We start from the raw sequence: 11,143 nt of genomic DNA on the forward strand, positions 1-11,143 counted from the left end.
CCCCCCCCCCCCCCCGACCAATCACATTTAAAGAACAAAATTCTCATCTTGCAAGATTTTTTTATTTATTATTCTCAGGACTGCCACAGCCTAATTGACTTGAGAAAAGTGGAATATTCAAATCGAGAAAATTACCCAGTGAATAATGTCAAAAAAAAAAAAAATGTCCTTTAAAATTTTTTTAACAATCAAAAGAAATCAATAAAATTTATGAAAACTCCAGGCGAATTCGGACAAATTCAGGAAATCTTCGAACCAGTTCAAAACACTTCGAAACAATTCAAGTTAAATTCAAAAGAATTCAAATGAATCCAAAAAAATGCTATTGATTTCAATCAATTTCGAGGAATTTGAAGAAAATTAAATTCGATGAAATTCATACAAATTCGGAACGAATGAAAAAAAAATCAAGTTAATTGAAAAAAATTAAAACATATGAAAAAATTCATCTAATTCAGTAAGTTTAAAATTAACGTAAAAATCTTTAAAGAATTTGATGAATTGTCTTAGAATTCAATGAGAGTTAAAAAGAATTCAGAATGGATTAAACAAAAAATTTAATCTTTAATTTTAAAATTAATTTTAATAAAATTGAGTCAATTTAGAAGAATTCAAGTGAATTAAAAAGGAATACCAAAGAATTGAAATGAATTAAAAATACATTAATAGCAATTGAGAGTGAATCCCAAATGAATTATTGCACAAAATATTTGAAAATCCTTAAAAATGATTAAAATCCTCGGAAACCTGATAAAATTCATTAGAATCTTTTTAAATATTCGAAAAAAATTTTTTTTTTTCGAATTTCTTAAAATCATTAAAATCTATTACATTTTTTTAATTACTTTACAATGCCTTGGAATTTGTTTAAATACTCTAGAACATTTCAAATCTTTTGAAATCCCTTGAATTTTTTGAAATATCTTGAAATAATTATTTAAATTTTCAGAAATTAAAAAAATAAGTATATTCAAGAACATGTATCAATTTAAAATAACCTAAAATACTTCAAATTCTTTGAAATCCCTTTAGATTATTGGAACGAATAAAAAGTTCTCTAAAATAATTTTCATCTTTTGAAATTTAACTAAATTACTGAAATTAATTGAAAATTCCAGGGAATTTCTTTGTAATATTTCAAATCCTTTAAGATCCCATTAAATTATCGAAGTCAATAAAAAATTCCATGCTATATTTTAACCTTCCCTAAAATATTTAAAAATCCTTTTAAATCCCTTGAAATCTTTTAAGGCTTTTGAAAATTCCTTGTAATTTTTTTAAATACTCAAAAATCTTTAAAATTAAGTGAAATTCTTATAAATGATTGAAAGCAATTAAAAATAGTTCGGAATCTTTTAAAATTTCCTGAAAATTTGAAAACCCCATTAAATTATCGAAATCATTCAAAAATTCCATGGGATATTTTTAACTTCCCTAAAATATTTTTAAATCCCTTAAAATCTTTTAAAGCTTTGGAAAATTCCTTGTTGTTTTTTTTAATATTCTAAAATCTTAAAAACGATATGAAATTTCTTTAAATGATTGAAACCAATTAAAAATAGTTCGGAATCTTTTAAAAAAAAAGAGTACAATTTTCAAAGCCTTTAAAATAAAATTATATTACTGAATTTAATCGAAAATTCCAGGATATTATTGAAAATAGTGAACATCCTTTAAAATCCCTTTAAATTTAAAAAAAATATTTGGAATCTTTTTTAAAATTACCTAAAATATTAAAAATTCTTTGAGATACCATTCAATTACTGAAATCAAATGAAAATTCCATGGAATCTTTTTAATACCCCACCAAATTTCAAATCCTTTAATATTTTTTAAAACTTTTGAAATTTGTTCTTTATGTAACTTTGTTAAATACCCTAAAATATTTTAAATTCTTGGAAATCCCTTTAAACTATTGAGATAAATTAAAAAATCCTTGGCATATATTTTTCAAAATAAACTAATATATTTCAAATTCATTTAAATCCAATTAAATTACTGAAATAGATTGAAAATTCTATGAAATATTTTATAATTCCCTAAAATATTTATTCTAAATCCTTTAAAATTCAAATTAGAAAAATAAATTTAACAAACTTTGGGATCTTCTTTAAAGTTCCCGAAAATATTTCAAATTCTCTGAAATCCAAATAAATTACCGAAATTTACAATTTCAGGAAATCATTTAAAATGACTTAAAATATGTTAAGCCATTTAAAAACCGTTTCAATTATTGAAATCAATTAAAAATCCACGGAATATTTTTCTGAATTTCCGAAAATCCTATGAAACTACTCAAATCTATTGAAAATTCCACGGAATTTTTAAAATACCCCCAAAATATTTCACTCTTTTAAATCCTTTGAAATTATTGAAAATACAAAAATTCTTGGAATCTTTTAAAATTCCTTAAAATACTCCAGATTCTTTCAAATTCTATCAAATTACTGAAATCGATGAAAAATTTTATGGAATCTTTTAAATTGCACCAAAATATTTCAAAACTTTTTAAATCTCCTGTAACTTTTTAAATACCCTAAAATATTTCAAACTCTTTAAAATTTCTTCGAAATTATTGAAATCAATAACAAATTTTTGGATTCTTTAAAAATTCACTAGAATATTCCAAATCCTTCGAAAGCCTGTAAAATTACTGAAATCAATTCAACAATATAAAAAATAAATATAAAATACACTAAAATATTTCAAAACTTTTAAAATCCTTTGAAAACTTTTTAAAAGTTTGAAAATTCCTTGTAATTTTTTTAAATATCCTAGAAATTTCTTGTAATTTTTAAAAACACCATAAAATCTTTAATTTCCCTTCAAATGATTGATTTTTTTTTTTAATTTCATGGTAGCTTTTAAAATACCCTAAAATATTTGAAATCTTTTGAAATTTCTCAAACGTTTTAAAGTTATCTAAAATTCCTTACAATTTTTAAAAATACTATAAAATTTTTCAAATCCTTTGGAATACCTGCAATTATTTAAATCCTTTAAAATATCCAAAAACATTTCTTTTTAAGGATCTTTAAAATTCCACATAAACTTGAAAAATACTCTAAAATCAAAAATACTTTAAAGCCCCTTCAAATTTTGTAAATTACGTTAAAGAACCAAAAATATTCCAATATCCTTTGAAATTTGTCGAAATCCATTAAAACTTTTTAAAGCTCTTGAAAATTCCGTGGAATTTTCAAGAACCTAGAATCTTTAGTTTTACTTAAAAATACTGAAATCTTTTTTTAATTCTTCGGAATATTTAAAAATGCAATAAATAATTATAAAATCTTTTGAAATTATTTTTAAAAAATTAAAGCTCTTTAAAATTACTTATAAGTTTAAAGAAACCCCCTAAGAAATTATAATCTTTTTAAATCTTTCGAAATTCCTTTAAAAAATTGTAAGGATCCTGAAAAATCCTTTGAATTTTAAAAAAACGCCCGAAAATCTTTAAAAATCCTGTAGAATTCCTTGAAATTTTAAAAATGTTTTTAAAACTATTTTGAATCTTTTAAAATACTCTAAAATATTTCAAATCATTTAAAATCAATTGAAACTTGTTGAACTTATTTAACTTTTAAACATATTAATTTAAAATCAATTTAAGTTTTTTTTTAACTTTTTTGGAATCTACCTTCACATTATTGAAATATTTCTTTAATTCCTTGAAATCTTTAAAAATATCCAAAAATATTTAACATCTTTTGCAATCCCTTGAAACTTTTTAAATTTCTTTAAATTTTCTTGGAAATTAATCTTAAAAAAATCTAAAGAATTTTTAATCCTTTGAAATCCCTTAAAAGAATCTTTAAATTTCCGTAAAATACTCTGAAATCCTTTAAATATTTTGAAATCCCTATAAATGATTGAAATCAATTAAAAATTCCCCACTTCAAATACTTTGAAATCCAATTAAATAACTGAAATTAATTGAAAATGTACTAGAATCATTTAAAACCCCATAAAACATTTCAAATTCTTTAAGATCTCTTAAAATTTCTTTTAATTTTTAAAAATATCACAAAATCTTTATAATAACCAAATTTTTTAAATAATTTAAAATACCAAAAATCTTTTGAAATCCATTAAAACTTTTTAAGGCTCTTGAAAATCCCTTATAATAAAAAAAACAAAATCTTCAAAATTCTTTAGAATACCTTCAAAATATTTAAATTTTTTTAAATCCCTCAAAATATTACAAACTCCTTTAAAATGTTTTGAAATCCCTGGAAACTGTAGAAGGCTCTTAATTTCCTAGAATTTTTAAAAATACCCGAAAATCTTTCAGACTCCCTACAAATTATTGAAATCTATTTAAAAATCCTTTAAATTTTTAAAAATACCTTAAAATTTTTCAAAACAATCCAAGAAACTGCAATGGTTGTTAAAAAAAATGCTTAATTTATTAAAAAAAAAAGTAACTAAAACATAATTTCAGGAGGAAAAAATGACTTTGTGGCTGTTCTGATTATTAAAAAAAAAAATTCCTCAAAATCCGTGACTTTTCCCTGATTTCCAGGTTTTTCCTGACCTGCGACCACCCTAAGTTATCTAGTTTCAACCAAAACCCTGAGTTTCACATATACATGAAATGAAAAATAGATGCTTATTTAAAGAAATGAAGATACAATTTAAATTGGAAGGGAAAGGGGGAATACAGATAGGCAAGCAGATACTATTTCAGGTTCAATCTGGAATACGATCAGGTTTTGCGCTTTAGAAAAAAATTCGTTCTCAATAGAAACAACGATTTTTAAAATGATTTTCTTGAAGCATTGAACATCCATTTCAGTTCCAATATTTCAGTTCTCAAAAATCGAATATCCCGTTTTTTTTTTTTTTTTTTTTTTTCTTTTTTAATTTAGACACTAATTTTCTTCGCACATAATACTATTCCCAAGAAATAATTTTGAGCTGTGCAGAAGATTGAATTAAATTTTGTAATATAAACAGTGCGGTAACTTTCAAGACGCAGTTCTTCTCGAAAAATTCAAAGTCTCGTGATGTAGAAAACTCGAAAAACACATCACAACTTCGAAAATTTTCGCTATATTTTTTTTTTTTTTACAAAAAATACCATGTGATGATATCAACTCCACTGAAACCCTTTAGATATATTTTATAGGTATTCTGAGATGAAAAATAAAAAAAATTTATGTATGATCAATCGTGATTCAAAAATCGCCATATTTGAAAAATGCAATGTATTTTTGGAAATTCTTGTTCCTTTTGGAACCAAAGTGATTTAATCATTTCCAATTTTTTATGATAAATTTAAAGGTCTAGCATAATTTTTTTTCTATACAAAAATTAGACAATATTATCTTAAATATTTTTCTGTCAGCACGATAACTAAGATATTTAGATTTTTATCTCAATGAAAGAGTGTATGATTTCAAACAATTTGATTACATTTTTTCTTTATTTTCAAAACCACATTGCTTTTTTCAAACTTAAAATTTTTTTCACCACCTTGACGATCAACTCGACGCTGAATTGCCAAAAAATTGCAATCTTATCTAGAAGCAATTGTTTAAAACAAGTTTGGGAAAATTTGCGCTTTGTTTTTTCTAAAATATTTTCTTTTTTAGAATTATAATAACAGAAAAGCTTGAAAATAATCGAATATAAAAGTAAACCCATGATTTTTATTGCCATAAAATAGGATTCATCACATTTTCGGTTAAAATTCTGAAAAAAAAATCGCAATAAAACGAATAAAAGCAATATTGAACAAGTAAACAATAGTCAATCATACTTGATTTTTTTAAAAACTATAATTGACAAATCTCTGAAAATTCTACTACATAAAGAATATTACTAAAAACATAAAAGCAGCAAACTTCATTTCAGGACAAAGAAGAAAAAAATCCTGTATTGTTTTCAACACTGTTAACCCTTTTCTGGAAACATTTTCCACTGACATTGTTTACTTATGATTTATGCGAAAATTTGTTTTTCTTTTAATGACAAATATTTCTGATTGTATTTATTAATCGGAAAATTAAAAGCCACATTAAGTATACAAATATTTTTGTGTTTTAAATCAATAATTCTTCATAATTTCTGATAAATAAAAAATGTCAACGTGAAATATTTATTAAAAAGGTTAAAATTAAAAGAAAGGCAGAAACTTTATTCACTTACTTGTCCTGAAATGAACGTTGTTCTCACCGATCGTATCCAATTCTAAAGTAAAAAAATTTAATGTAAAGCATTTTTAGGGTATCTACGAATTTTTGCCCACCAAATTCTTAAACAATTCCAGATTATAAATTATAAGCTTAAATGAAATAATTAATTGCAAATAAAATATTTTTCTACTACATAATTTTAAATAAACTATTAATTTATTGTTTAAATTTGTATTTTTATACAGTTTTTTCAAGAATTTGGTGTCGTATTCTTTTTTTTTAAGCGGAAAATTCTACTTTTTGGTACAAAATTGAATTATTTGGTTAAATATTAACTTTTTTTATTGAAAATTAAACTATTTTATAGAAAATTCAACAATTTGGCTAAAATTTTGTTTTCTTCTTGACTGAAAATTTTTCTTGGTTGAAAATTCAAACTGTTTTGTTATAGTCATCCTTTTTGGTTAAAAATTCAATTATTTTCTTGAAAATTAAACATTTTGGTAGAAGTAACCTATTTGTTTGTTTAAATATTAATGATTTTTATTAAAAATTAATTAGTGTAGTTGAAAATTCAACTATTCCATTTTTCGATTAATATTTATCCGTTTTACATAAAATTAAAATATTTTTTGTTTGCAAGGTTTAAGATAATAACAATCGAAAAAATATAGATTCTTGAAGATTTCGGACAAAAAAGTTAGAAACTTTTTAAGAATTTTAAAAGGTTTTAAAAGAATAAAAAAATTTTATCAAGATTTCTGAGCAAAATTTCAATATTTTTTTTTTTTTAGTTTACCGCAAAATAAAATTTTAAAAATCCTGTAAAATAAAAATATAAAAACTTAACAATTTTCTAGATAAATTATAAATTATTATAAATAAAAAATTAATAAATAATCAAATAAAAATGATAAATTATTATTAATAAACATGATTTTTCCCTTCAAACAATAATTCGCCTAAAATTTTTATTTCTTGACTGGAAAATCTTTTTCATTTGCAAATTTAACAATTTTTATGATTAAAAAAAAAACTTTTTTGTAGGCAATTTGTCTCTTTCGAAAAATGTTAAAAATTTTTGTTAAAAATACAACTAGTGAATTCTTGACAGAATACATCAACTTATAAGAAACATTCTAACAAAAAATATAAATTTTTAACCAAATAGTTGAATTATTAAAATAAAAAAAGATTAATTTTAAATCAAAAATTGAATAGATTAATTTTCATTACAAAAAACAATTTTTAATGCAAAAAAATGCATTTTTTACCAAATAGTTACAATTTAGAACATTTAAATTTAATAAAAAAAGACGAAGTCTCCACAAAAACTATTACATATTCAACTAAAATATATCAGTTTTCAGCGAAACAGTTGAATTTTTAATCAATTTGTTAAATTTTAGCAACAAAAAAATGTTTTAAAAAATTAATTTTCTACAAACTAGTTTAATTTTCAACCTAAAAAATTAATTTTTAGCAAAAATGTAATATACTTTAAATATAAAACATTTTTTTTAAATGAACAAGATTTGAATTTAACCAAAAAGGCAAATTTTCGAGGAAATATTTGAATTATTAACATCTTAATTTTCAATCAAACATTTTAAACCAAAAAACATAACATTTTAAATTTAAAACAGTTAAATTATAATTAAAAAACGAATTTTTTACAAATTAGTTGAATTTCCATTTAAAAACACAATTTTCAAAAGAAAAAATGTAATAGTTAATATTTCAAGCAAAAATATTTTTATTTTAAATTAAGAAGAGTTAAATTTAACAACAAAAAATATCAATTCTTAACAAAATACTTGAATTTTCAACAGAGAATATTAATTTTATACACACAAAAAATAAATTTTAAATTTAGAACAGGTATGTTATACTAAAAAAAGTAATCGAATTTTCAAAAAAATGGTTAAACTTTAAACTAAAACGTATTAGTTTTAACGAAGCAGTTAAATTTCTAACTAATTTGTTATCATAAAAATATAATAATTTCAGACAAAAAAAAAGTAATTTTCCACAAATTAGTTGAATTTTCAACCTAAAAATCTAATTTTCAACAAAAAAAAGTAATAGTTAAAATTTGAAGAAATAATTTTATTTTAAATTAAGAAGAGTTAAATTTAACAAAAAATATCAATTTTCAACAAAATAGATTAATGTTCAACCAACCAGTTAAAGATTTAACCGAAAATAATAATTTTCCACCAAAAAATTCAAATATTAAATTTAAAACAAAGTTAAATTCAACAAAAAAATCGAATTTTCAAAAAAACTTGAATTTTACCTGAATTACCAAAATCTTAAGTTTTGACTACAGTTGCATTTAAAAAATAATTAATTTCCTACCAAAAGAATGAATTTTTTAAAACATAAATTTTCAACCGAGAAGATTAATTTTCAACCAAAAAGATTAATTTTCTATTTAAAATGTAATTAACAACAAAATACGAATTTTCAACAAAACTGATGAATTTTCAACCACTTTGTTGAACTGCCAGTTATAAAAAATAATTTCAGCAACAACAAAACTTTCCACAAATTAGTTGCATTTTCAAAAAAAAAAAAATGTAATAGTTAATATTTTAACCAAAATATATTTAAATTAAGAAATAATAATAATAATTAAACAAGTAAATAAATTTTTTTCTTAAATCGAAAGACTACAGTGCGCCACGCAATTGTTGATGCTAGTTTATAAAGATATAAATTTAAAAAATGAAAATGTGCTTCCGGCACAAATTTCAAAATCAAAGTAAATAATTTATTGTTGGATTTTTAATTAAAACTTTAAAATATCACTACACATCTAAAAATTAATAAAATTCAAGAGATAGTAAACCACTGATATTAAAAAAAAAAGATTAATTAATACTTTTTCCTGACTTTCAACACACAATCTTGAATAAATTATAAATAACACATTGTTTACATTGATTAAATTCCACGCTACCATATTGACATTTTATTTGGGTCATGTTGATTTTACTATTTTGGAGTGGAACCCGAAAGTTTGAGGTTAGAAATCGTGTAAACCAAACTGAAAATTTACAAAACGTTTGCAAAAATTTGCCAGTTAAATTTTTCAGACGAAATAAATCAAAAACAATGTTATTTTAACCCTATATATGTATATGAAATTCAGGGTTTCAGGTTAGATTTCCCTTTAGGTATAAATCCCTTTACTCAAAATGTTCACGAAATATTCTAAAATTGTCGAACTCTCAGTTACTAACGTTATGAAAATAATTGCACTTTTTAAAAAAGTTGTTAAATAATCGTGAGACCCATTGGGTCTTATAAAACACGGGAGGGGGTTCAGTGCCCGTCATGCTTCCTTCCACGATCACTATTTTCCTAAAAGTGCTATAAAAAAACCTACATATTAAATTAAAAAAAAAATATTCAGAAAATATTTTTCAATTCGTAAAACAGATTTTAAACACGACTTTGATAACTCGCGTTGTTCGAAAGATTCTCTCGATAATAAACAACAAAATTCGCACAATTAATGCACGCGCAACTCTCGCGATAACGTAATTAAACTTTTCAAATCAAAGTAAACACTTCAAGAACAAATAGAATACGAAAGAAAAACACGACTGTGATAAGTTTTAATCGATTTCTATCGGGTTCTATCGTCAATTCAGATAAAGCTGTTTTATCAACACAAATTTCGGGTCTTGTTCACAACTACTCATTTTCCAGTCATTAAATAAATAAGATTCAAGGAAACAAACACTCAACTTTATAATATCATTGCATTTGCGTCTCGTATTTGCATATAACACTCATGTAGTTTGTAACCTAACCTCAATATATCCCTAACCTCTGTGACGTGGTCATCACAAATTCTCTAGTTACATAATGTAGTTACAAACCGATATCACATGACACTTCAACTTCACAGCCGATGTTTTATCTTCATTCTGTTAGGTAGGAAACTTCACAAAATAAAAAATAAAACTTGTATTTAAAACGAAAATGAGGAAATCTATCCTCCGACCAACGCTAAGGACGCTAGCATGCCAAAGCACTGCAAAGCACTCGCAACAACTCGCAAGATGGCGTCCACTGCAAGGTTGAATTCGTCGAGTTAAACTCGCACGATTGCTCGCGTGCAATTTCCAAATCATTTTACAAAAACCACGAGATTTTTCCTATTTTTTATATTTTTCATGCACGGAAAAATCGACAGACTATACCCAAACTTGATGAATTCAGGTTTGCAATTTTGTACAACAAATTATTCAACCTTGAAAATTCCAACATAACCTCCAAAATGGAATTTACGATTAAATAGGATCGAAAACGATTCAACAAGATCAATCTGTATTTATAGAAAACACTCGTTGAATCGTTTCTTGCTCCGCAATGTCATAGCCAGGTGCGTAACAAAATTGGGCGCTTTAGTAGTGATATCAATACTAATTATTATCAGGAATCATTTTGAGTTAAAAAACTTCAGTTGCAAGGAAAAAATAGTCAGAGAAAATATATTTTTTTCTCTCAATTTTTTTATCTTCGCCCCATCAGATGCCAAAATAATACGTTTGACTCATCATATCCCCCTCTCAGGTTACAAATTGTCGACCACGTGACTGACTCCGTCCTGGATGTGCGATGCAGAAAATAGCTTGACCTTGAAAATTAAATTCCAAGTACGAATGGTACGAATTCAAGGTTTTAGGGTATATGCTATTGAAGCGCATATCAGATAACGCTCGGTCGGTAAAGTAGTACCCTTTAAAATCGTTTTTACGACTAGACTCATAATAGACTTTTAATAATAAAAAAAATTAGAGAGGAGAGTTAAAAATTACATTTTAAACAGTACATCCCGGTAAAAAAACCCATATAATGTCCTGCATTATCAATAGAGTTTAAATGACTTTGTCAGCCATTTTTCGGCTTTTTCATAAATAAAAGAAGGCTTTGCGCACCGGTCGGAAACTAGTGCCACAGAAACCTGCTGGAGGGGGGGGGGGGGG

General features: G+C 24.0%; 1 protein-coding gene across 8 annotated transcripts in view; it reads right to left on the bottom strand.

The window, feature by feature from the left end:
• LOC117182361 (activating transcription factor 7-interacting protein 1) overlaps positions 1-11,143 on the bottom strand; it is a 92,207-nt gene that overhangs the window by 62,337 nt on the left and 18,727 nt on the right. Inside the window, exons 1-2 of one of the 8 annotated variants that reach the window (XM_033375547.1) lie at positions 10,034-10,186; positions 6,154-6,195 (exon numbers count right to left, since the gene is read on the bottom strand). The exons of 4 other annotated variants lie outside the window; for them this stretch is intronic. The gene's annotated coding sequence lies outside the window, so the exon portion shown is untranslated. Of the gene's footprint in view, positions 1-6,153; positions 6,196-10,033; positions 10,187-11,143 lie in introns of those variants that run through there. 3 more of the 8 variants (XM_033375551.1, XM_033375546.1, XM_033375550.1) reach the window with 3 other exon arrangements.

The sequence above is a fragment of the Belonocnema kinseyi genome, chromosome 10 (genome assembly GCF_010883055.1).
Source record: "Belonocnema kinseyi isolate 2016_QV_RU_SX_M_011 chromosome 10, B_treatae_v1, whole genome shotgun sequence".
NCBI classification, from domain to species: Eukaryota; Metazoa; Arthropoda; class Insecta; order Hymenoptera; family Cynipidae; genus Belonocnema; species Belonocnema kinseyi.